This window comes from Anabrus simplex, chromosome 1 (assembly GCF_040414725.1).
Source record: "Anabrus simplex isolate iqAnaSimp1 chromosome 1, ASM4041472v1, whole genome shotgun sequence".
Lineage (NCBI taxonomy): Eukaryota > Metazoa > Arthropoda > Insecta > Orthoptera > Tettigoniidae > Anabrus > Anabrus simplex.
In genome coordinates this window covers 1,053,759,901-1,053,785,800 of record NC_090265.1, presented here as the reverse complement: position 1 = coordinate 1,053,785,800, position 25,900 = coordinate 1,053,759,901, and the positions used below count along the sequence as shown (strand labels likewise).

Here is a 25,900-nt window from a genome sequence, read left to right as displayed (position 1 = left end):
TCGGTGGTTTTTTCTTTTCGTGTCTGTTTGTCTGTTCCACCATCACGTCGAAACGGCTGGATAGATCTCAACCAAACTTCATATTTAGAGTATACTGATCCCGGGGAAGGTTTCGATATGCATATCATTTTAAAATCTTTGAATAGACGGGGGTTTATAGGAAAACCAGAACGGTTTTCCTTCATTTTCTCTTATACTATTGATTTTCTGTAAACTCCGTGGACCGTACGTGAAACGTCTCTTCATTATAAACAACTTTCGTTATGTTCATAATTCACTTTACTCTTCACATGACGGAGAAAATGACTATTTTCTGCGGGTATCATGCTCTGCATTGAGTGACCGACAGACCGACAACGAACCTACAGGTTACCATGGCAACGTCTCAGACTGCTTGCCAGCAGGGAATTAACTTATTGCCAATTTCCTCATCATGCTTTGAAATTCGTGGTTGTTCCTTGGGTAGAAGGCAAGAGAGGCGTCAATCGGTCTATCTGCGGAATACTGGCGGAATATCGTTGGAGGTTATGACCGCCGAATAGATTAAGTAATAACACCATTAGCAATCTTCTTATCTGTTTACCTAAGAATCACTGCGCCTAAATTTCTCCTCTTTTACCGCTTTATTATATCCATAACTCACACCAGCATAATTTATTGAAGGGCATTTGATTTTCCAATACATTCACTTGGCATTTACATATTTGTCGTTATCCGTCTGTCCTCAGTAATAATCCATTTTCTATTAATTTCATTTTTCTTAACTGTGTTATTTTCATTAATTACTCCATATGTACGTGAGTGCTAGAATCTACTGAATATATTTCCACCAAACTTCATATTTAGAATCCACCTGTCCTTGGGTAGGTTTTAGGGCAAATATTGTTTTTAAATCCCTGAACAGGTTGGGGGGTTATACGAAACCGAAACTTCGATTTTGCACTCCCACAAAATATACACAACCAAACTTAATGGAAATCTACCTGCCTTAATGGAAATTAATTTCTAAACCTTTTTTTCTCATATGCATCATTTCGATTCGAGGATTAGTAAGGAAGACATCATTAACGGACCGTTTTTGGTACAAGTCCCATCGGACTTAAATCAAGAGCGTGTGCGTGTAAAGCGTATTTCTTACAACTTGAAAACTACTGAAGATATTCGAACCAAACTTTATATTTAGCATCCACCTGTACAAAGGTAGGTTTTAAAGGTCAATAACATTTCATGTTCCCGAAATGGACTGGTGGTTTATACGGAACCGTAATGGTGATTTTACTCTTCCACAATATATACAGTACAAGACCAACCTGACTGAAAATCGACCAAACGTGATGGAATTCCATCTCTAAAACTTTGTTTTCATGTGCATTTTTACGTCAGGAGGATTAATAAGGGAGATATCATGAATGATCAGTTTTGCAGGTTAAGTCCAGCGGACATAGCCCAAAAGGTGTTGTACGTGGAGCAGATTCCTTATCTATCCATATAAATAAAATCGTAACGACTGTGTGCCTCCACCTTGACTATTTTGGCGAAATTTTCGCACAGCTACCCGTTTAAGGAGTAATAATGACCATCTGCATATTTTTTTGGTTTAGTTTCCTGAAAGTCCTAATTTTTACCCTCCTCGCCCAAAATCCAGATTGCGGCATAATCTGCCAGACGAAAAAGAAAATTGAAATTTGACAAAATTTTACGTTTTAGCGTGTAACGGACGGAAAACTTACAAGATCTTTAAATTTTTCACTTTTTATCCCCGAAGAATATCGAAATATGGAGGCAGTTTTAATGATGGTGCAGACCTTCGGGAAATCCTATCACATAACGGATTGCACAACCTCCGTTCAATTTGGAATGATCTACAACCTTGGTCTTATGACTTTTTGTCGTAACTGTATCCCTTTTACGTTTGATTTTTCTCTATTAATCGATGTAAAGTAAATTTGGAATTTTCACATGCATAATTCATACTTTCAATCACTTATAGGAAATATAGAATCATCAAACTCTTCACGAAAATTGGCTCACCCTGTAGCCATATATGAGCCAAATGTTATGCATGTAGCTGTCACATAATTATCCGAAAAGTAATGCAATGTGAGATAATCTTACAAAATCTTTACCCTGTTCAACGTGTCTAACTCAATCTGACCCAAGAATAGATGAGGTATCATAGGACCAGCCATTTAGGCCACTAAATCCGGCGTCTTATGGTACAGTCCTTTGTCGATATGACGTACGTTTAGCAGCAGTTAATCTGTAAATGAAAGTCTGCAATATTGTAAACACGCATATACTTTCGTATGTCGATCTATATATATTCACTGATGTCGATTTGTAGCGATCGAGAAAGGGTGTGTCTGCTATTGTAATCAGTACTCCCCACACCGTCTTTGACTGGCAGTAGGAATGGGGTCCTTCTCCAACTCCTGTGTAACTGGCATTAGTAAGGAAGGCCTACCATTGTAATGAATAGTTCACTTCTCGATTTGACGTGCAGAAGGCAAGGGAGCATGCAGTTTTATTTAAAACTCCCCTACCTGATTGTGTTTGGCTGTAGGCCAGGGTGCTCGCCATTATAAACAAATGTACCCATCTAAAATATGACTGGCATCAGGCATAGTGGCCTGCTATTTTGATGGAATCTCACCAACTTGGTGTGATTGGCAGTAAGTTGGCTGACAGTAGGAAAAGGGGCCTGACATTATAATGATAACTGCACAACTCGATTTCGACTGATAGTAGGGTAGTTGCCTGCCATTATAATAGAAACTCCTCAACTGTTATCTGTCTGGAAGTAGGAAAGGGGGCTGCCATTGTAACGAAAACTCCCCAAATCGATTGTGACCGCGCAGTAGGCAATGGGGCCTGCAATTATAATGTAAACTTCCCAACTCGACTGTGAATGGCAGTAGACAAGTGAGCCTGCCGTTATATCACAAATCCGCAACAAACACTTTACATTGGAAACAACGTATGGGGACATCCCCATGCTCTTTCTCGGATAATGCTAAGAGACATGCAATTTTAAAACAATCTTATTTACTGCATGTACACTATTTACTTCGATATTCGAATACAATGTAGAATACCGTAGCGAAGCACGGGAACATTTTCTAGTCTACAATATAGCACAAAACCCTAACATATTGCAGACATGAAAATTGGTATTTCGAATCTCCTTTTAAAATAAAAGCACAATTTTTGTTTTCAGAAAATCCACTTAAGGGGTGAGGGGGGGGGTGTGTGTGAAAAGAAGTGAGGAAGGAGTTGAATTCTTTATATGAGGAGACATATATCTCAGAAACTGAAGACGTTACAGCCGTTAAAACTGGTACTTGAAATCTCTTTTAAAAATAAATGAACACATTTTTTTGGATAATCCACTTAATGGGGTGAAATAAAAAAGCGGGTAATTTTTGTAATGATTATCTTATTCTACCGCTTTTTCCACACCTGTGTGGTTGAATTAATCACACACGATTAAAATCCCCAACCCAGCCCGGAATCGAACCCGGAACGCTTTCAACCGAAGACCTCAACGCCGTCCACTCAGCCAAGGAGTGGGGAAGTTTTTAAAATAAGTATATCTACAGTATATATCGCATAACTTAACAGTTACAGACGCGAAGATTGGTATTTGTAATCCCCTTTAAAAACAAAGAACCCCTTTAAAAACAAAGAAACACGTACTTTTTGTTTTCGGAAAATTAATTGAAGTTGGAGATCGAAAATAAGTGAAGAGGGTGTTGAATTATCTTTGTGAGGGTACTTATATCTCAAAAACGAAGATGTTACAGACGTGAAAATCGGTATTTGGAATTTCCTTTAGAAATAAATAAATCTGGTTTTTTTTTCGAGTTAAAAGAGGACTGTTTTCACATGTAGAGTTCCATGTCGCATGTTCCAGACTTAGCTCTGCCAGTAGCCTGATCATCTTAGCCCCAAACGGCAATGCCACAAACATGGTTCACAGAAAGGTTATGGAGTAAATGAAATGCAATTTTTCGGTGAGTTTTTATACTTTCGGCAGTACCGAGGAACAATTAATTTTTATCAACTTACCAAATCATCGCGAGCGAAGCCGTGGGTAACAGCTAGTATAAAATAATATTTCTTTACGCAACTGCTACGGAACGTGATCTTTTACGTTGCGAGTGATTTCCAAACGGGTTATGTTGTAATAAGACATACAGTAAACATTTGAAGCAGCTGACATTCCACTAAGCTACCAGAGTCGTCAGCATGATCCTCTGTTCCTATATAAATGAAGGTAATAGGAATTTTATGTCTGCCTTGGGTGGTGCAGTGGTTAGTGTGATTGTATGACCCCCCCCCCGGAAGCCCGGGTTCGATTCCCGGCTTTGCCACAACATTTGAAAAGTGTTACAAGGGCTGGAATAGGGTCCACTCTGCCTCGGGAGCTCAAATGAGTAGAGGGGTGACGAAGAGGATTTTCGATCACCACCTCAACCATCCTCGTAGTAGTTTTCCGTGGTTTCCCACTTCTCCTCCAGGTCAATGCCGGGATGGTACCTTTCTTAAGGCCACGACCGCTTCCTTCTCTCTTCCTTGTCTATTCCTTCCTTCCTTCCACACGGCGCCTGTTCAGCCTGGGCGAGGTACTTTTCGTCCTCCCCAGTTGTATCCCCGTATCCAGGACACTTCCCTTGTGGCGGTAGAGGTGGGGTCGCTCGCTGAGTCCGAGGGTAAAACCAACCCTGGAGGGTAAACGGATTAAGAAAGAAAAGAAAGAATACGAACTTTATGATACACTGTGATATATGGTATATTTGTCTGTTGGATATGGATTAATCTATACATGTGTATTGTGATGGCGGCAGGTTACTTGAGCTGGGAATGGAACTACGGTGCTGCAGTCAGGTGGTGTTCCTCAATTCATGACCTCACTGTCTATCCGTGTTTACATTAGGCCTACTGTGAAGCGGAATTCAACCAGTCGAACACGATTTGTAATAAATAATAATACAGTACGGGAAGAAGGCAGTTCATTCATAGTTTTATTTTTGAAATAATATAAAATTCCACTCGTAACGTAAAAGATCACTTTTCGTGGCAGTTGCATAAATAACTAGTGTACAGTGTAACATGATATCACACTGTATATATGCAAAAATCTGACAAAGAGCTTCATGGCACTAAGAAATGTGACTCAACCACGTGTAAGTAACAGAGATACTAGCTCTGAGCTCAGTGACTTTATCAATTCAAACATCAAGGAAGAGTGGGTTGCTAGGGTGAAGTCGAAATAGCCTAGCTAGTCAACGAAAGCTACTTTGTTCACTATCCATGACACCGATACACATGGGTTCGAAAGTCAGTCTGGGTCATTCTTGAGGTAGTTTTGGATGCTTTTCTTGTTTTATCTCAATGAGTACTAGTTTATCAACGATTTCGTTCCCATTTCTCACTCTCAAATTTCAATTCAGTAGCCTTCACTAATACGTGTATGTTGAGTGCTCAACCTGAAGGCTGGTTTGGACCTCAACAGCTCCGCCATCAGCCGCCATAGGTGGCCCAGGCGTCACTGAAGAGGCGTACTAGGGAAATGAGAAGTGAGGTAACTTCCCGTTGCTTTTCTCACTGAGCCAGAAGTTACTATTGCATATCAATCTGCCAAACCCACTGAAATGCCCGCACCAACCGACCCTATGAGAAACGTTTTCACGCCATTCATAACAGGGACAGGGGGCACAAGGAATGGCAATACGCATCGCTCACTTTCATGTTGTCAAAGCCTAGGATGAGACTGAGACAGATCAATGAAATTAACAAATTTGTTCTAGCCCACACCAGAAGACAAAGCGCAGTGTAATACACAGGAAGAGCGAACGACCTATGACCACGATGCCTCAGCTATCGGAGAGTACAGCGATCGAGACCTTGTGTGTAATTTGAATACAAGAGACTTCAACGCTTCGTTGCGAGGTTAACCTTGCAAGCCATATGCAGTGATAGCATTCTTGTTCTCCTGCACAGGTTTGGTGCGCGTAATACAGAACAGAACATGCTGAGTTTACATGTAGAACAACTAACTTTGTGCTTAGGTCGTGTATTCTCTCTCTGTATGTGGGTCATGTTCACATGGAGAAGAATATTATCTGGTTGTACTTAAAACAACCATAATCACAATTACCACCTGTTATGCACGTAATTATAAGATGCTTTACCCGAGAAAAACGTAATCTTCCTGACTATCAGGTTATGCGGACTGAATTAGTGAGAAAAGAAATGCTAATTGAAGCAGCGAACATTCCACTAAGCTACCAGAGTGGTCCTATGGTTCTGGATTAATGAAGGTAATATGAACGTTATTATATACTGTGATATGCTTTCTTTTTTTTTTTGCTAGTGGCTGTACGTCGCACCGACACAGATAGGTCTTATGGCGTCGATGGGATTGGAAAGGCCTAGGAGTTGGAAGGAAGCGGCCGTGGCCTTAATTAAGGTACAACTCCAGCATTTGCGTGGTGTGAAAATGGGAAACCGCGGAAAACCATCTTCAGGGCTGCCGACAGTGGGATTCAGACCCACTATCTCTCGGATGCAAGCTCACTGCCGCGCGCCTCATTAACGGTCAGCTTCGAAAGCTTAACATATTTCGGTCTTTTATTCCAGTAAAACACGGTAAGGAGAAAATGATACCTGTAATTTAATGTAGTCTAATAAATACATTAAATAAACTATATTACTCTACTATATTTTTAAAATGCTGTGCCTTCAAAATAAGCCTCGGTCGTTTTCTGTATTTTCCTAAAAATGATGACCGCCTGGTGACCATGATCATTAAGACGTCAATCTGACACCGTGGTTAGCTGGTTCGAGTCCCGTTGATGGAAAAATTCACTATCAGAATTTTGGCCGATAGGGTAGTAGGGGTGGTGGATGGCAATTTTTATTCACTAGATTGCATACCAAACGCCTGGGTTCAATTCCAAACACCTCCGCAGTATTCATGTGGAGTAAGGACATATGACGCTGTTGATGATGAATCGTCTGTCGGATGGAGACGTTAAGCCTTGAGCTGATCCCTTGATGTTATTCGACAGTTTAGGCTATGTGCCGACACCTCATCATCATCTCACACCCAGACGCACAGGTCGTTCACGTATGTCAACCAGAGATACCTGCACCAGGCCATGCATCACTAGACGTGAGTTATATAGGTATTTAATTCCGGTATAACACGGTAACGAGTAAATGACATCTGTAATTAACATACATACATACATTATCATTATAGACTGTTATGCCTTTCAGCGTTCAGTCTGCAAGCCTCTGAGAATTTACTAAACGTCGCCACAATCCTCGATTTGCAACTAGTGTTGTCGCCTCATTTAGTTCTATACCTCTTATCTTTAAATCGTTAGAAACAGAGTCTAACCATCGTCGTCTTGGTCTCCCTCTACTTCTCTTACCCTCCATAACAGAGTCCATTATTCTCCTAGGTAACCTATCCTCCTCCATTCGCCTCACATGACCCCACCACCGAAGCCGGTTTATGCGTACAGCTTCATCCATCGAGTTCATTCCTAAATTAGCCTTTATCTCCTCATTCCGAGTTCCCTCCTGCCATTGTTCCCACCTGCTTGTACCAGCAATCATTCTTGCTACTTTCATGTCTGTTACTTCTAACTTATGAATAAGATATCCTGAGTCCACCCAGCTTTCGCTCCCATAAAGCAAAGTTGGTCTGAAAACAGACCGATGTAAAGATAGTTTCGTCTGGGAGCTGACTTCCTTCTTACAGAATACTGCTGATCGCAACTGCGAGCTCACTGCATTAGCTTTACTACACCTTGATTCAATCTCACTTACTATATTACCATCCTGGGCAAACACACAACCTAAATACTTGAAATTATCGACCTGTTCTAGCTTTGTATCACCAATCTGACATTCAATTCTGTTGGATTTCTTACCAACTGACATCAATTTAGTCTTCGAGAGGCTAATTTTCATACCATACTCATTGCACCTATTTTCAAGTTCCAAGATGTTAGACTGCAGGCTTTCGGCACAGTCTGCCATTAAGACCAAGTCGTCAGCATAGGCCAGGCTGCTTACTACATTTCCACCTAACTGAATCCTTCCCTGCCATTTTATACCTTTCAGCATATGATCCATGTAAACTACAAACAGCAAAGGTGAAAGATTACAGCCTTGTCTAACTCCTGTAAGTACCCTGAACCAAGAACTCATTCTACCATCAATTCTCACTGAAGCCCAATTGTCAACATAAATGCCTTTGATTGATTTTTAATAATCTACCTTTAATTCCATAGTCCCCCAGTATAGCGAACACCTTTTCCCTCGGTACCCTGTCATATGCTTTCTCTAGATCTACGAAACATAAACACAACTGCCTATTCCTCTCGTAGCATTTTTCAATTACCTGGCGCATACTGAAAATCTGATCCTGACAGCCTCTCTGTGGTCTGAAACCACACTGGTTTTCATCCAACTTCCTCTCAACGACTGATCGCACCCTCCCTTCCAAGATGCCTGTGAATACTTTGCCTGGTATACTAATCAATGAGATACCTCGATAGTTGTTGCAATCCTTCCTGTTCCCTTGCTTATAGATAGGTGCAATTACTGCTTTTGTCCAATCTGAAGGTACCTTACCAACACTCCACGCTAATTTTACTACTCTATGAAGCCATTTCATCCCTGCCTTCCCACTATACTTCACCATTTCAGGTCTAATTTCATCTATTCCTGCTGCCTTATGACAATGGAGTTTATTTACTATCCTTTCCACTTCCTCAAGCATAATTTCACCAACATCATTTTCCTCCTCCCCATGAGCTTGACTGTTTGCAACACCACCATGATGATTTCCTTTTACATTGAGAAGATGTTCAAAATATTCCCTCCACCTCTCCAGTGATTCCCTGGGATCTGTTATGAGTTCACCTGAATTACTCAAAACACTGTTCATTTCCTTTTTCCCTCCCTTCCTAAGATTCTTTATTACTGTCCAGAAAGGTTTCCCTGCTGCTTGACCTAGCCTTTCCAGGTTATTACCAAAATCTTCCCATGACTTCTTTTTGGATTCAACAACTATTTGTTTCGCTCTGTTCCTTTCATCTACGTACAAATCCCTGTCTGCCTCGGCCCTTGTTTGGAGCCATTTCTGATAAGCCTTCTTTTTACGTTTACAGGCTGCTCTCACTTCATCATTCCACCAAGATGTTCGCCTTTTCCCATCTTTACACAGAGTTGTTCCTAGGCATTCCCTTGCTGTTTCTACTACAGCATCCCTGTATGCCACCCATTCAGTTTCTATATCCTGAACCTGCTTACTGTCTACTCTTCGAAACTTCTCACTAATCATATCCATGTACTTCTGTCTAATTTCCTCGTCCTGGAGATTTTCTACCCTTATTCGTTTGCAGACAGATTTCACTTTCTCTACCCTAGGCCTAGAGATACTTAGTTCACTACAGATCAGATAATGGTCTGTATCATCGAAAAATCCCCGAAAAACTCGTACATTCCTAAAAGATTTCCTGAATTCAAAGTCTGTTAAGATATAGTCTATTATGGATCTGGTACCCCTAGCCTCCCATGTGAAGCGGTGAATAGCCTTATGCTTGAAGAATGTATTCGTAACAGCTAAACCCATACCAGCACAGAAGTCCAGCAAACGCTTCCCATTCCCATTAGCTTCCATATCTTCCCCACATTTACCAATCACCCTTTCGTATCCTTCAGTTCTATTCCCAACTCTCGCATTGAAATCGCCCATTAGCACTATTGTATCCTTGCTGTTGACCCTGATCACGATGTCACTCAATGCTTCATAAAACTTGTCAACTTCATCCTCATGTGCACCCTCACATGCTGAATACACGGACACAATTCTTGTCCTAATTCCTCCCACTGACAAATCTACCCACATCATTCGCTCACTTACGTGCCTAACACAAACTATGTTGTGTGCAATGGTATTCCTGATAAAGAGCCCTACCCCAGACTCTGCCCTTCCGTTTCTAACACCCGTCAAGTACACTTTATAATCTCCTATCTCTTCCTCCTTATCTCCCCTTACCCGAATATCACTTACTCCTAGCACATCCAGATGCATCCTCTTTGCTGACTCAGCAAGTTCTACCTTCTTTCTTCCATAAGCCCCATTAATATTGATAGCTCCCCATCGAATTCCATTTCGTTCGCCAAGTTGTTTCCAAGGAGTCCCTCGCCTGTCAAATGGGAGTGGGACTCCATTACTCCCATAGGTCCGAGGCTTGCTTAAAGTGTTCTGAGCTCGGTAAATTCATGAAGCAGGATGCTTCCCTACTTGCACATAGTCCAAGTGAGGATGTCTCCTCTAACGGGTTATGGACCACCGGTGAATTGTGTAGTCCTAGCCGCCTGAGCACAAGGAGGGCCACGACTCAGAATATGTCCGAGATGCCCACTCCCATTCCATAGCAACTGGTATTCCGACTCTCAGGACCACTTGCTAGGCCACTCAGCCGTTGCCCATGGTTCACGAACTAGGACGTGACTACAGTAACCCACATACTGTAACCCAATTACTGTTCTATATTTTTAAAGCACCTTCAAAGTAAGCCTCGGTCATTTTCACAACAAATAATGGCGTGCGTGATTTTAAATGTATTGAAGGTAAATCATCTTTTATTTTACACATCATTGACACTCTCCGTGCATATTTCCTCATCACTCTAGGACGAATCTTTCTCTCTACATTGGTCAGCTGATCGAAACGTTGATTTCATGCAGCGATGTGGACGAGATGGTGCTAAGTATGAGTAATAAAGCTCGAAAGGAATAGCAATTTTAACATATCAGCATTTGGCTGGAGTTATCGTGGAAAAATATGGGGGAAATTTATTCAGGATGTAGTGCTAAGCTGAGATTCTCATTCTGATACTCATCGACGGCAGAGTCTTAAGATCCTTTGTAGGAATTGCACGAGACTTACAGTATATCATTTTCAAATACCAGTCAGACAACGTCTGCAGTAATTTTAGATGGTTTCGTTTCGTTTGATTTTACACTAATAAATGGGAAGTTCGCCAAGTGTATTGTTACACGCGACGTTGTCTGTATAACTTGCAAATTACACTAGAATACCTAAAAGCCAAAGTTCGGCACTGATTTTTCACCCTTTCTCTCTTTGTTTCGTACATTCGTTTCTTCTTATGAGTTGCTTACGATAATTACTGATTAATTAGACGTTTTCCTTCTATATGTATGGTTTGCGGATCGAATCCTGACGTAGACGATTGCTATTTAAGAATGCCCTTGTCGGTAGATTTAATGGCAAATTAAAAAGCCGTTTTCAAATGTAATATTTCGGGTGTGTGAACACACAGCATTATTATTATTATTATTATTATTATTATTATTATTATTATTATTATTATTATAAGCATAGCAATCAAGTTTCTAGTTGTACATGGTTGTTGATGTCGTGTGATCATAGCCGCGGGGCCTCAGCTTTACGTGGAATCTGAACCACTGGGATGTGACATCATTTCAGAAATCCCACATGCATTGGCTCGAACCAGGAGTCGAGATAGCCAAGCAGCTTCGCTACTGGCTTCTCACCTAGGTGGCCACATTTAGAATCCCGACCGAGACCGATACATGTGAGATTTTTGAAATGAAAAGCCACGTTCGTGTGGTTCGGATTCCAGGTGAAACTGGAGTTCCCCGAGACTAGGATTACAATATCAATAGTTACGTAGATGGGCAAGCTTGCTTCGGGTAGCTATATTTCTAAAAAATAGAACTCAGAGAATTAGAGTAGGCGAAGCTTTATCTGTCCCTGGGATTCGAACTGTGGTCGCCTTAGCGAGACACCAGCCTCAATGTCAGTCAGATATCACGTCCCATATTATTATTATTATTCAGCCTGTTCAACTGATGACCTAACGAGGACGTGGACAGGGGGGAGCGGAATCTCCGGTGGTAGTTCGACATCTACGATATGGCAGCTCTGATACGGGAAACGCAGAATAGGAAGAATTTATTACTTCGTGATGGTCGCCAGCTTTCTGTGAGGATACGGCACCGGAATTATTATTATATTCATGTGTTAAATAACTTTCAGATTCTCTCATCGAGAATATTTCTCCAAACAGTTTTCGCGTTCTGTTTTTCTATGCTAGCTAGTGTTTTGACTTTGCGCCAACACATGCAGGTTTTCGGTGATGACATAGGGAAGGGCTAGTACCGACAAGATAGAAGCGATGGCCTTAACCCTAGCAATACCAACGGGGAGGTTACTTTATAACCTACTTTATAGCCTTATTGAAAGTATTCCTAAGAAACGGAAATTCCTAGAGGTTGCCACTAGGTATCCTACTCCGGTAATTTGTGTGACCAACCAATAATAGTCTGGGATTCTATCAACTGATTTCTGTGTGTTATATTTAAGTGATTGTTGATCAAAAGTCATGTCTGTTTAATACGTATTATACACACTGTTCCTGTAAATGATAGTACAAATTGTCCATTACTTAATATAGGTATTAGTGATCGCAAAATATCCCCACGTTGGTAGTACTTGTTATTTGAAATACCTTGGTATTGCCTGGGTTTACTGGTGACGAAATGAGAAATCACGAAAAACCATTTTCGGGACTGCTGGCAGAGTTCAAATTTAACATTTCCGAAATGCAAGTTTACAGCTGCACAAACCGTATCGGCATTCCAACGTAGGGAGGTTTTAATATTACACAATGTGACTCCAGATGATGTGGCTTTTAAACCTGCGGAAACAATTGACTAATATAAAGTCAGCAAGCGTTTCGTTGTAATAAAAGCGCGTGTGACACTCGACTCGTGGGCGTATTAAAGACTTCGGTAATTACTATGTATAGGAACGTAAGGTTGGCATTCTAGGGCCATCGTGCGTACAAACGGACAGTAATACATGGGATGAATAGCAATTGGCACTTATCGTCTCTTATGATTGCTGGACGAAACATCCTTGTGTTCCATAATCAGATGAGCTTTGTTGTCATCTATTGGCTGTGCCAGGCTGCCCTTCGGAGGCCTAGTTAGCGGGTTCGGTCCGGCTCAGTTTGGTGCTCAGATACGCCAGCTTCGAGCCGGTGGATTAACTGGCAGAAAATAACTCTTTCAGGACAGAATTCTCTCTACTCCACGTCTCCGAAAGTAGTAAAAAATAGTTTGTTGGACGTAAAACAACAACAATAATAATAATAATAATAATAATAATAATAATAATAATAATAATAATAATAATAATAATAATAATAATGCGAATAAGCCCATTAAGACTACGCAAAATACTTAGAGGGGTGCATTTGCCTTTCTTTGTGCCCATATTTCTTTCATTCTTTTACTGTGGGCTTCCTTTCTGTCTGCGGACCAGGTTGTTCCAGTCTTCTTCTTTGGTCTTTCCTCTTACCATTTATGAATTTTGGATCTGAAGATTACCCTCTTTGCGACATCTCCTGGTGTAATTCCTGCCTATTTCAAATCGGTTTTGATTCCTCCAATCCATTTCATTGTGTCTGTTTTACCTTTACGCCTATTTTCATAGAATTCGACTGTTTATTTGGTAAGTCTGTTTGGATGCATTCTTTTAATATGATCATAGAATCTTAGCCTGCGTTCACTGTGAATATTTATGTATTGTTTGATTTCCTGTCTGTTGGTGAGTTTCGGGCCTAGAATTTTTCTTATGAGTTAGCGTTCCTTTTTCTCAATGCTTTCAATCTCTGCTTTCCTGTTCAAAATTAGCATCTCTGATCCATAAAGACATTCTGGTTTAATGACTGTATCGTAATGTCTCAGTTTTGTGTTATTATTATTATTATTATTATTATTATTATTATTATTATTATTATTATTATTATTATTATATTTCCTTTGATCCTGTTTGGCTATCTTTCAGGACTACTACCGTGTCTAATTGTGGTGTCTCAGTTCGATGACTAATAGATCTACTGTAAGGTGCTTCGCGAGTTTCTTTTCCTGTGCCCTTAATCACGGTAAGGAGTGAATCCATTCTAGTCCATGACGATAATCCATCTAAAAAGAAGTAGTTGAATTTTGCAATTTAAATAGTATTAAGATTAAGAGCAACATCGGTAAGTCATGAAGTGTACTAAGGCAAAAATACTCTCTTGTGCCTCGCTTCTCCTCTAATCTTTCTTGTTCAACGTCTGTTGTCCAATTGTTATTTTCTTCCGGCTCTAAGTATGAAATATAGACAATCCTTCATTTTTTATTTCTTTCAGGGGTCAGAACTCTTCCTTCTTCAGTTATAACGAGAGGCTAATAACTTCATTTTCCCGTAAAACATCAATCACTGAACCTCCAAGCAAAGAAGTATATTATTCTGAAAGAACATTTAACATAGATATAGTGTGTCATCTCAAACACAGTATACCAATTTCAAGGCGTTTTACGTTAAACAGAGCTATTTCAATTATATGATGTTCCATCGCGATTATATTGTACAATTGGTATAAGTGGAACATGCTTGTTATCTGGCTTGAAAGGAAGGTAGAAGGTGTTGATGCTTATAAAATACAGATCATATGGATAGTTCGGGTCACCAACGCAATGCTGATTTAAGGTGGTGAGAACTGAGTAACTCGACAAAATGTGATCAGAAGAAGAGAGAGATTTATACTGTAGATCACGTCTCGACACACTCAAGATTTACTCTTCGTTTTGAGCGGGAAGCATGAGACCTAGTTATATATAACACAAGCAAAGGTCGTTGTTTGAAGTAATAAATGTATAAATGAAACAGGTAGGACAAATAGGGATGGCGTGGAAAATTACATCATCTGGAATAAAGACAGGAATGCAGTCATTTTGAGTATACAGTATGTCGTTCTAATGGTTTTCTTTCCTTACATAGAAATACTATGATTGTACCTTAGCTTATTTAGTTGTTTAATTAATTTATTTATTTACTCTGCCTGTGCCTGTCTTTTAAAACATCAGCCTGGAGGTTGTTTGAATTCTCAGACAGCACCGCCGAAGGTTATTCTGTTACAGAAACCGCAAAATTTGATGGCGTTGCTGTTATGAGGCGTACACGATAAGATGAGGAGTGAGGCAATTTGCCATTGCTTTCCTCACTGTGACAGAAAATGCTTTTGCAGCACGACTTCGACAGGTACAAACCCGGTAGTTAGAAACATACGTATGGTGTACGTGCGTTAATTAATACGCTGGCGGAAAGTGAAATCGCAACTCCAAGAAGACATTAGTTCAGAGGAGTGCAATTTAGGCTAAGCAATTGTCTGGGTAACATATGTATTTGGGTGACCCCGTGGTGTAGGGGTAGCGTACCTGCCTCTTACCCGGAGGCCCCGAGTTCGATTCTCGGCCAGGTCAGGGATTTTTACCTGGACCTGAGGGCTGATTCGAGGTCAACTCAGCCTACGTGATTAGAATTGAGGAGCTATTGACTGTGAGATAGCGGCCCCGGTCTGGAAAGCCAAGAATAACGGCCGAGAGGATTCGTTGTGCTGACCACACGACACCTCGTAATCTGCAGGTCTTCGGGGTGAGCAGCGGTCGCTTGGTAGACTAAGGCCCTTCAAGGGCTGTAGTGCCATGGGGGGTAACATATGTATTTGATTGAAGTTTCCAGGTCGCAGGTTCGAGTGTGCGCGAGAAGACATGTGCCATAGTGGTACATTACTAACCGCTGAAGTCACCACGATTTTGAATACAGGCATGCAGACGTTCATGCATTATGTCATATAGATGCCTTATATTATCTTGTGGGATGAAGTTCCACGCCTTTTGCACTTGCTCAGTCAAATCAGCAACGGTTAATGCTTGTATTGGATGACGTTTGATTTGTCGTTTCATAATGTCCCATACGTGCTCAATGAATGAAAGTTCTGGTGATCTCGCAGGCCAAGGCAACTGGTCGACATTCTGTAGAGTACATTGGGTGACAGCAGAGGTATGAGGAAGAGTGTTATTCTGTTTGACACCCCTCCCCCCTGAATAATGCGAGTTAATGGTAGCACAACCGGTTCAGTAACCAGTCTGACGTACAAATCCGCTGTCAAGGTTTTCGGGATAACGACGAGAGTGCTTCTGGTGTCAAGGGAAATCGCTCCCCAGTCCACAACTCCTCGTGTAGGACTATCGACGCCTCACACAGCTTGTTTCCAAGCGATCACCTGGCCTCCTTCTTACCAACCTACGGCCATCACTGGCACCACAACAGAAACGGATCTCATCTGGAACACAACAGATCTCCACTCCACCCTGAAATGAGCTCTAGCTTGACACCACTGAAGTCGCAGATGACAGTGATTCAGAGTTAGTGGCATGAAAGCTAGAGCACGTCTGGCTCGGAGCTGTCCTTCAAGTGATCGATTTGTTACAGTTCTCTGTGTTACTCTGGTGCCAACTGAAGCTCTGACGGCTGCTGCATATGCAGTACGATTCTTCACATCCATGTGGTGAATACGGCGGTCTTCCCTCTTCGTAGTGACCCGTGAGCGGCCGGACCTCAGTCATCTTGAGACAGTGTCTTTCCGTGACCATTGTTGTCAACGCCGATGCACTGTGGATACATCTCTGCCAAGTCTGTTTGCAGTATCCCGGAAAGAACATCCACCTTCTCGTAGCCCAATTACACAACCTCATTCAAACTCAGTAAGCTGCTGATACTGCCTTCTTCGTCTCCTTATAGGCATGCTTGACTCACACCTGCGTCACAACGTCAACACCGGGCAGTGACTAACGTTTCGCGAAGTGTACAGCGTGTGTTTAAAGCAAACATGCTTTGTAAGGTCATGGTGGCGTTACTGGCACCACTCTTCGTCGACTACCACGCACATTTGAATAGGCGTCATCTTTCGGATGTACAAATACGCCTCCCGAATTTCGTTTATCCACAGTAACACAACTCATTCTTGGTGCTGGGATTTAATTTTCCGCCAGTGTATGCTAATAATACTTCAGCTGCATAATTGCATTTTCTATTTACAAATTTATGCATAATTTTCATTTGTGATAGTGACGTTGAATATGTTTAACATATAAAGTAGTAAGTATAACTTAACGTTAAGATGTACGTAAGATGAATGCTGGAAAAATGATAACGTATAAAACTTACAGTGGGGCTGATGACCTAGATGTTAGGCCCCTCTAAACAACAAGCATTTATCGAGGTCGATAGCTGCAGTCGCTTAAGTGCGGCCAGTATCCAGTAATCGGGAGATAGTGGTTTCGAACTCCTACTGTCGGCAGCCCTGAAAATGGTTTTCCGTGGTTTCCCATTTTCACACCAGGCAGATGCTGGGGCTGTACCTTAATTAAGGCCACGGCCGCTTCCTTCCCATTCTTAGGCCTTTCCTATCCCATCGTCGCCATAAGACCTATCCGTGTCGGTGCGACGTAAAGCAAAATAGCAAAAAAAAGTAGCAAACAACAAGCATCATCATCATCATCATCATCATCAAAACTTACAGTGTACAGCTGAGTAAACGGTATTATGGAATATACATCTCGTCTATAGTTTACAGGCTTGCAAGATAATTTTCAACATTTTAACGCACAGGAAATGTCAGTATCATAATGCAACTAGTAGTAGTAGTAGTAGTAGTAGTAGTAGTAGTGCGGTACCTAGCTAAATACGATTCCTGTGATAGATATATCAAATTTTTGAAGAATTTAACAAGGTATTAATGATGCTCAGTTTTACATCGTCTTTAGCGGAACAGTGTGAAATTCGGTTGGGGACAAGAGAGCGGAACTTGTAAATTACATTCTGAAACCAATGCCAGCCGTAGCTAAATATTACAAATACAGGTGCTTACATATTTATGTCACACGGGCCAAAGCGAGATTTTTCGTATAAGTTGAGATATTTCGAAATGAATGCGTGAAGCACTTTTGCCCTTGTGGCGTACAATACTTTATATCATGTACTGTGTGTTGATTTAAAAAATTCAAGCAGTTGACGTCACTCACGAAAGAATCGATAGCATTCAAACGTCAGTCAGTATATGACGCAGTGTAGTTACCTGGTAAGTAGGCCTGTCTAAGGGTAACTTCTTTTCCAAGCATTGAAGAAGGTTTCTGATGGTGTATTGTAGAAGTTGAGTGCGGTAAGTAGGTAAATACAATAGGCCTATTGTAAAGTTCCACTTTTCACGTGCTTTTGAAGAACTTAAAGACGTGGAATTCGACATGCTATGAAATCAATCAGTCACTACTGATCTGCATTTAGGGCAATCGCCCAGGTGGCAGATTCCCTATCTGTTGTTTTCCTAGCCTCTCCTTAAACGATTGCAAAGAAATTGGAAATTCATTGAACATCTCCCTTGGTAAGTTATTCCAGTTCCTAACTTCCGTTCCTATAAACGAATATTTGCCCCAATTTCTCCTCTTGAATTCCAACTTTATCTTCATACTGTGATCTTTCTTACTTTTAAAGACACCACTCAAAAGTGGTGATTATTACACGATGTTGTTACCACCCTTGCCATCATTATGTTCATTTCTTCATTTCTCGCTGTCATTAACCCAATCTCATTATCATGATCGTCATTAATATATGTACTGCTATATTTTAAATTTGTAAATCATACTGTAATTGGAGACATGTTCTCCGTTGTATGATTTTCATTAAATACAATTAAAATACAGTAAAATAATACATTCGAAAGTGAAAAAATATTAGTTATTTCAGTAATACAACTAACTAACTAACTAACTAACTAACTAACTAACTAACTAACTAACTAACTAACTAACTAACTAAATAAAAGGTTTTACTTACACATTCTCTACATGGGACTGTTGGCCACAATGTCCCCAGTCACAAAAGAAACAGTAAACGTGCAGATTGATTGATTGATTGATTGATTGATTGATGTTCAGTTTAAACATTCCTGTTCGCTGCTGCACATGAAAGAGGCTACATTCCCGTGAAGCGGGTTCTTCTCTTCCCAAGGTTACTACACAGTGCAAACCAGTTTCGATTCGTACTGGTATGGAAAGTTGCAACTCTTTATCGCCACCAGATTACATCTTAATGAAAGTAGATGATCCCCAAATTAGGACTCGTCTTTTGGCTCAGCCAAAGGATACATTTCCACTGTAGAATCTCGTCCACCTAAAGATTACTTCACGAGTAATCTCTCTTTAACAATGCCCCTCTGCTACTTCATATTTGCTATAAATCTTTCGTCTGAGATCTGGAAAGTTTCTCTGGTCACTATATTCCTATCATCTCGGTTTTCAAGAAACCCAAGTATTGCATTTCCTCCAATCGTTAGTTGTATCACTGAAATAGCCTAGCTATATTTCTTCACTTCGGAATTTATTATTCTATTGTATTTTAAATGTAGTTTACTGAAAAGCATACAACGGACAACTTCTCTCCAATTACAGTATAATTTACAAATTTTGCATATTTTAATGACGATCATGATAATGAGATTGGGTTAATGATAGTGAGAAATGAAGAAATGAACATAATGATGGCAAGGATAGTAACAACATTGAGCAATAACCATTACTAAATTCAAATTCGAAACTTTTATAGTGCCTAAATCATGAGTCTGAGCTGATGGAGAATATTTTGCTTGTTGCAGCCGAATTCTAGCTCCATATTGTTCACGGCCATTCTGTTCTCATTGTATATTCTGCGAAATGGTGAGTTACTGTGACTGGCTGTTTTGATTTTTTTACAGTAGAACGTAAATGAAACTCGTGTTTTCGCCTGTTGGACATTGAATTTCAATAACGAAAGAAAATGCGAATTATCAAGGATGCTATGTACAACTTTGTACATAAATATCATATCGCATAAATCTCTACGTGATTTGAGAGATTTGAAATGGGCATCTATGAGGAGACTCATAACTTACATTCAAAGGAAGTTCACCAATTTTTTTCATGTAACTTATAGGAATTTTACGAAACGTTTCATTACTTCCTATTTTTTTCGATACCTTCATTGTTACATGGGTTCCATATAACAGTAGCGTATTCAAGTCTAGAGTGTACTAATGTGTTGTAGAGTGTAACACAACTGTTGTTATTCTTTAAATAGTTTAACGTTACGCATGACAAATCCTAGCATTTTATAAGCACTATTAGCTGTTCTTTCAATATGACTTCGGAATGTTAAGTTGGCATCGAATAATATACCAAGGTTGTTGTACTTTATATGATTTTCTTCTAGTTCTCCCCCAACATTGAGTAAATGACATTTACCGTTACTTTAGCTCTTGAGAAAGAAAGGGTTACACACTTAGGAGTATTAAATTTTACTTTGTTTTTAGTGCTCCATTCGCAGATGTTTTCTTTATCACTCAGTAGGTGGGAATCCTCTATTGTTGATGTTTTATGTCAACCTTTTGAGATTATGTAGGCAATCCTCATAATTATTGTTATAAGTTTCCTATTGATTTAGTTATCTACAAGAACTGATGATGACTCCAAGGGAGTCGAAACCGGTCTTCGCTTAATAAATTCAAAATATTTTACATTGTGTTGAATGGTGGAACATCCCTCAAACTCTATTATACATTTTTACTGTTATAAATAATTTCGTGTGGCTATTTCTAGCCAATTGCAGCCCTCACAAGGCAGACCCTCCGATGAGGGTGGGCGGCATCTGAAACTTGTAGGGAACTGCGTGTTATTGTGGTGGAGGATAGTGTTATGTGTGGCGTGTGAGTTGCAGGGATGTTGGGGACAGCACAAACACCCAGCCCCCGGGCCATTGGAATTAACCCATTAAGGTTAAAATCCCCGACCCGGCCGGAAATCGAACCCGGGACCCTCTGAACCGAAGGCCAGAACGCTGACCATTCAGCCAACGAGTCGGACATTTTTACTGTTAACAAGTCGACACTGGAACCAATCAAATACATGAAATACCATAATGTGCACATGTAAGAGAATCGTTTTCAATGTAACTTATGGTCAGACTGGTGGTATTTGAAGGGGCTCAGATACTCTCAACTTGTAGGATTCCAGATAGATTCGCTATTGACCAACCTAAGGCTTTTAATAGGATAGATCATGGGAGATTTCTGACAAAAATGGGGGCTAATGGACTAGGCAAAAGGGTAATTGGATGGGTGGCTACTTTTCTAGAAAATAGGACAATATAATTATTAAATTAATGTAGTAATGGTCCACCGTTCAATACTATATTATGTAATATTCTAAATTACATTAATTAATTAGGGACTAGTTTCGGCCGGGGCTGGCCATCTTCAGCCTTAATGTAAAACATCTAATAACTGAACAAATGTACATGCACACAATTGACATAAAACAATGAAACAAATATATATAAATTGACATTAAAAAACTGGGATGAAATTATGATTAAATATGAAAATAAACTAGGTTCTAACTTCTTGACTATGCTCATCATTGAGAATATTTCAAGTATTAATTTATATACACAGAACATCTAATCATTAATAATTCAATAGTGAATGGGAACTGGTAAAAATTGATCTGTTAGTTCATCACCAAATCTACTTGAGTGGTGTTAGTCATATGCAAGCCATTGGACACCGCTGTAAATAACCACTTCTGACGGAGAACTGTTAGAGGTTGTTTCATCATCAATCAAGGTTATTTACAGCGGTGTCCAATGACTAACACCACTCAAGTAGATTTGGTGATGAACTAACAGATCAATTTTTACCAGTTCACATTCACTATTGAATTATTAATGATTAGATGTTCTGTGTATATAAATTAATACTTGAAATATTCTCAATGATGAGCATAGTCAAGAAGTTAGAACCTAGTTTATTTTCATATTTAATCATAATTTCATCCCAGTTTTTTAATGTCAATTTATATATATTTGTTTCATTGTTTTATGTCAATTGTGTGCATGTACATTTGTTCAGTTATTAGATGTTTTACATTAAGGCTGAAGATGGCCAGCCCCGGCCGAAACTAGTCCCTAATTAATTAATGTAATTTAGAATATTACATAATATAGTATTGAAAGGTGGACCATTACTACATTAATTTAATAATTATATTGTACTTACAATTCAATATGGATCAGAATCATGAAGTTTATAACCTATGATAGAAAGGATTCAGAGAATTAGACTAAATGAAGCATTTTCTGATCCTTAATGATTAAGAGACAGTTGCAAGGCAGTATTATTGGATCTTTGTTTTCGTATATATATAAGTAATATGAGTAAAGAGCTGTAATCTCAGATAAGGCATTTTGCAGATGATGCTATACTGTATAGAGTAGTAAAGAAGTACAGGGTTGTGAGCCTCATACGTCGTTTGCTGTATGCATTTCAATGGGCTTGACAGGCTGATATGTAATAGCACGTTCTGAATCTGTGACAAAAGCAAGGGGAACTATCTCACTCCTTATTTCTCTAGTACACCTTCAATGGCACCTATACTGAAATTCAACTCAAGAGCTTAGGTAAAGGGAAAAGTATCCTTCCGCATGTGAGCACGTCCCCTGTTCCCCCTTCCCGTCACCGTTCTCCATCTCCGCCACAATCAGCTTATCATTAACGCCGTGCATCCATCTGACAAGTAATTCATTCTGAAATAGTGAAGCATCAAACGAAGTCACTTCCTTTCACACGGCTGTACTTTGATTACGTACCATACCTATTTATTCCTTTATTGACCATGCAAAACCTACAGATTACTGACGAATACCGAGGCAAGAGAAGCAAGGTTTATTTTTATTCCATAATGCAATTTGTGTGAGGCACATGAAGACTTACAACATAAGTATACGATTCCTCTCTCGTGCAACGACTGTCAGTGGCAGTTTCTCACAGATCAAAAAGCTGAAAAACCCACCCGTGAGTGGGATTGCAAAATACAATGTTTCCAGGAATGTTGTAAATATTGTAGTCTCGTCATTCGGAAGGTAAAAACGAACTCATGATCCCCTCATGACAACATTTCTGCAAGTAGAGGGCGGTTACGAATATAAAGTAAAGTACAAATAATAATAATAATAATAATAATAATAATAATAATAATAATAATAATAATAATAATTTATATTATTATTATTATCATCGAATACGCCAAGGATCCTGTTCCCATACCGTGTTAAGGCCCTTCCTGTTTTATTTACGGCGAGTGCATAATTTGAACTGAGCTGACACATCGACCTTTCGCTGGAGACTTGGATTTTCCGTGGAGTTTAAATTCCACGCGAGCGGCGTAAACACTGTACACAGAAACGCCGGTCAGCTGCGCGGTCTTTTTCACGTCTTCCACAGTCCACAGTGGATTCTAATCTCGCAGGCTACTGTAAACGTTTAAAACATTTTGGTTTAGATTTCCTACTTAATTTTTCTCCACTTTTGTTAGCTTTAAAGTATTTCACTGGGGACACAAGCGTCACAGCATCACACACGTCTTGCTCACAGCTGGCAGCCATTATGAATACTGAACACGCTGTTGCAGCCAGTATTGCCAACAGTTTTCTTGAATCCATCTTCAACGTCGCACATATTATGCGAACTTATCACCAATGGAATGAACTCGAACAAAGCTTACTAAGTATACAGTGCAATAAGATATCAATATCATATTAAATTATTATTATTTTTCTACATACACCACTGAGAACAATAATTATTCATAGCCATCTTCGTATGAAATATAAGAGTTGGTAACGAACCCGAATAACATATAACCTGCGATATATTTTCCATATTTATACAGAGCAAATTTTTTTAATTATTCAAGTCAGTTCACCAGAATATCTAACCAAACAGAAGGAAGCTTCTGACTTCAGGAACAAGTAACAAACCTAGAGAACTATTTGGCGCTGCGGAAGCCTTTTCACCGACCAGAAGCCTGATTAACATCAAAGGGACCGCTAAGGTCTTGAGTTGACTCTCAGTATAGACTACCTGTGACAGCTAAAGGTGGAATCCAACCAGCCTTCGGGCTGAGGTGTCTACATACACATACACGGTTTTCATGTGTGCTATATGAACTTCTTTGAAATAGGATTCGTGTTGTAGATAACGGAGATAGTAAAGGAACAACAACATCATCGAAATGTCTTCCTATATGCTCAGTTTTGGTGTCCTCCCATTCTTGGAACCTGATGACATTCACAGCTTCTTGTCTCATTAGCATAGCAAATGTGTTCCAGGGAGGAGACCGGATCTTTAACTGTACTCAACCGATTTGGTAATACTCAGTCAAGCTGCTTGATCATGTTGCTAAATCACATTTCCTTTAAACCAGGGTGTGTCTCCTATTCGATTATCCATCTCATTGGTCTTAAAGTGTATTGTAAAACTGCTTTTATAAAGTAGTGGAACCTTTTAAGAATCAAGTCGCACGCTTTTCTGTTCACCGTTTGTTAGATCATCAGCCCAGAGACTGATTGGATCCTCAAATAGCACCACCAAAGGCTATGAAGTTATAGGGAAACCACAAAAACCAATGGCAGAGCCCAAATGAGGCGTACTAGGCAAGATCACTATGAATGCACTGTATATCTTCATCCTTTATTCAAACGGTCCTACGTTCCATTTGACTGTTTCTTTGCATTATTAAGTTCAACATTCATCCTGGTTTCTGTTTCACCTGATACTCTTATTCTTTGGAAAGTCAGTATCTTCCTCTTTTTCCTGCGAGTAAATAAATAAATACATAAATCGTGGCACACGCAGCCCATTAAGACCTTTGGCTTACCAAGGCGACTACTGCCCAGTTGGATAGCCTGCAGATATTGCAATGTCACATGGACAGCGTTACGATATCCTTAATATTGTCTGACTTTCTTGACTGGGTTCCCTGCGTCCCATATCAGACAGCTCCTCGACAAGCCTCACAAAGTTGGGAAACTTCCATTCCAGCCCTTGGTTTTAAATTGCAATCCTTGACTTCGCTAGGAATCGAACCCGAGGCCTCCAGGAAAGAGGCAACGACGCTATTCCTGCACCATTGGGCTTGCAAATAATGTTACAGGGGCTGACAAAACCTCGTCGTATCTACCCTTAACACAGTAATCACCATCATAACCACCTGTTGACAGAAATGTAGTCATTATGAAAAAGTATCTTAAATTGTTTTATTGTACGCGTCTTAGTTATTATTTACATTAGAATAATATTAATGAATTTAAGTTTAGTGCCAGTTAGGTTTTATTACCCTAGTATTTTTTTTCTATTTGTTTTACGTCGCTCCGACACAGATAGGTCTTATGGCGACGATGGGACACGAAAGGTCAAGGAATGGGAAGGAAGCGGCCGTGGCCTCAATTAAGGTACAGCACCAGCATTTGCCTGGTGTGAAAATGGGAAACCACGGAAAACCATTTTCAGGGCTGCCGACAATGGGGTCGAACCCACTATGTCCCGGATGCGAGCTCCTAACTGCACGGTCAACTCGCCCGGTCCCTAGTGGTTTAAAGTCGTACTAACTCAGATAGGTTTCCCGTGACGATGGGATAGGAAAGGGCGAGGACTGACAAGGAAGCAAACTTTACCTTCATTAAGGTATAGCCTCAACATTTGCCGCGTGTGAAAATGGGAAACAGCGGGATATCATCTTCAGGGCTGCCTATGGTGGTATTTAAACCCGCCATCTCCCGAATGCAAGTTTACAGCTACATAGCCCGTACCGCACAGCCATCTCGCTTAGTCAGCTGATACTCTTCTTCTTTGGAAAGTCAGTTTCTTCCTCTTTTTCCTGCGACTAAATAAATAAATACATAAATCGTGGCACACGCAGCCCATTACTACCTTTGGCTTACCAAGGTTACAGCCAAAGAGACTTGTAATTTTTTAAATAAATAAATAAATAAATAAATAAATAAAATAGCAATTCAATCTCATCTTTCCAGTCCGAGCCCCAATTCCTTACAATGAAACATGAC

At 40.1% G+C, this 25,900-nt stretch overlaps 1 protein-coding gene across 2 annotated transcripts in view; it reads left to right on the top strand.

Moving 5' to 3' along the window:
* LOC136857952 (uncharacterized) overlaps nucleotides 1-25,900 on the top strand; it is a 355,007-nt gene that overhangs the window by 107,992 nt on the left and 221,115 nt on the right. The window contains exon 1 of one of the 2 annotated variants that reach the window (XM_067137084.2): nucleotides 13,964-14,024. The exons of the other annotated variant lie outside the window; for it this stretch is intronic. The gene's annotated coding sequence lies outside the window, so the exon portion shown is untranslated. Of the gene's footprint in view, nucleotides 1-13,963; nucleotides 14,025-25,900 lie in introns of those variants that run through there. 2 annotated transcript variants of the gene reach the window in all.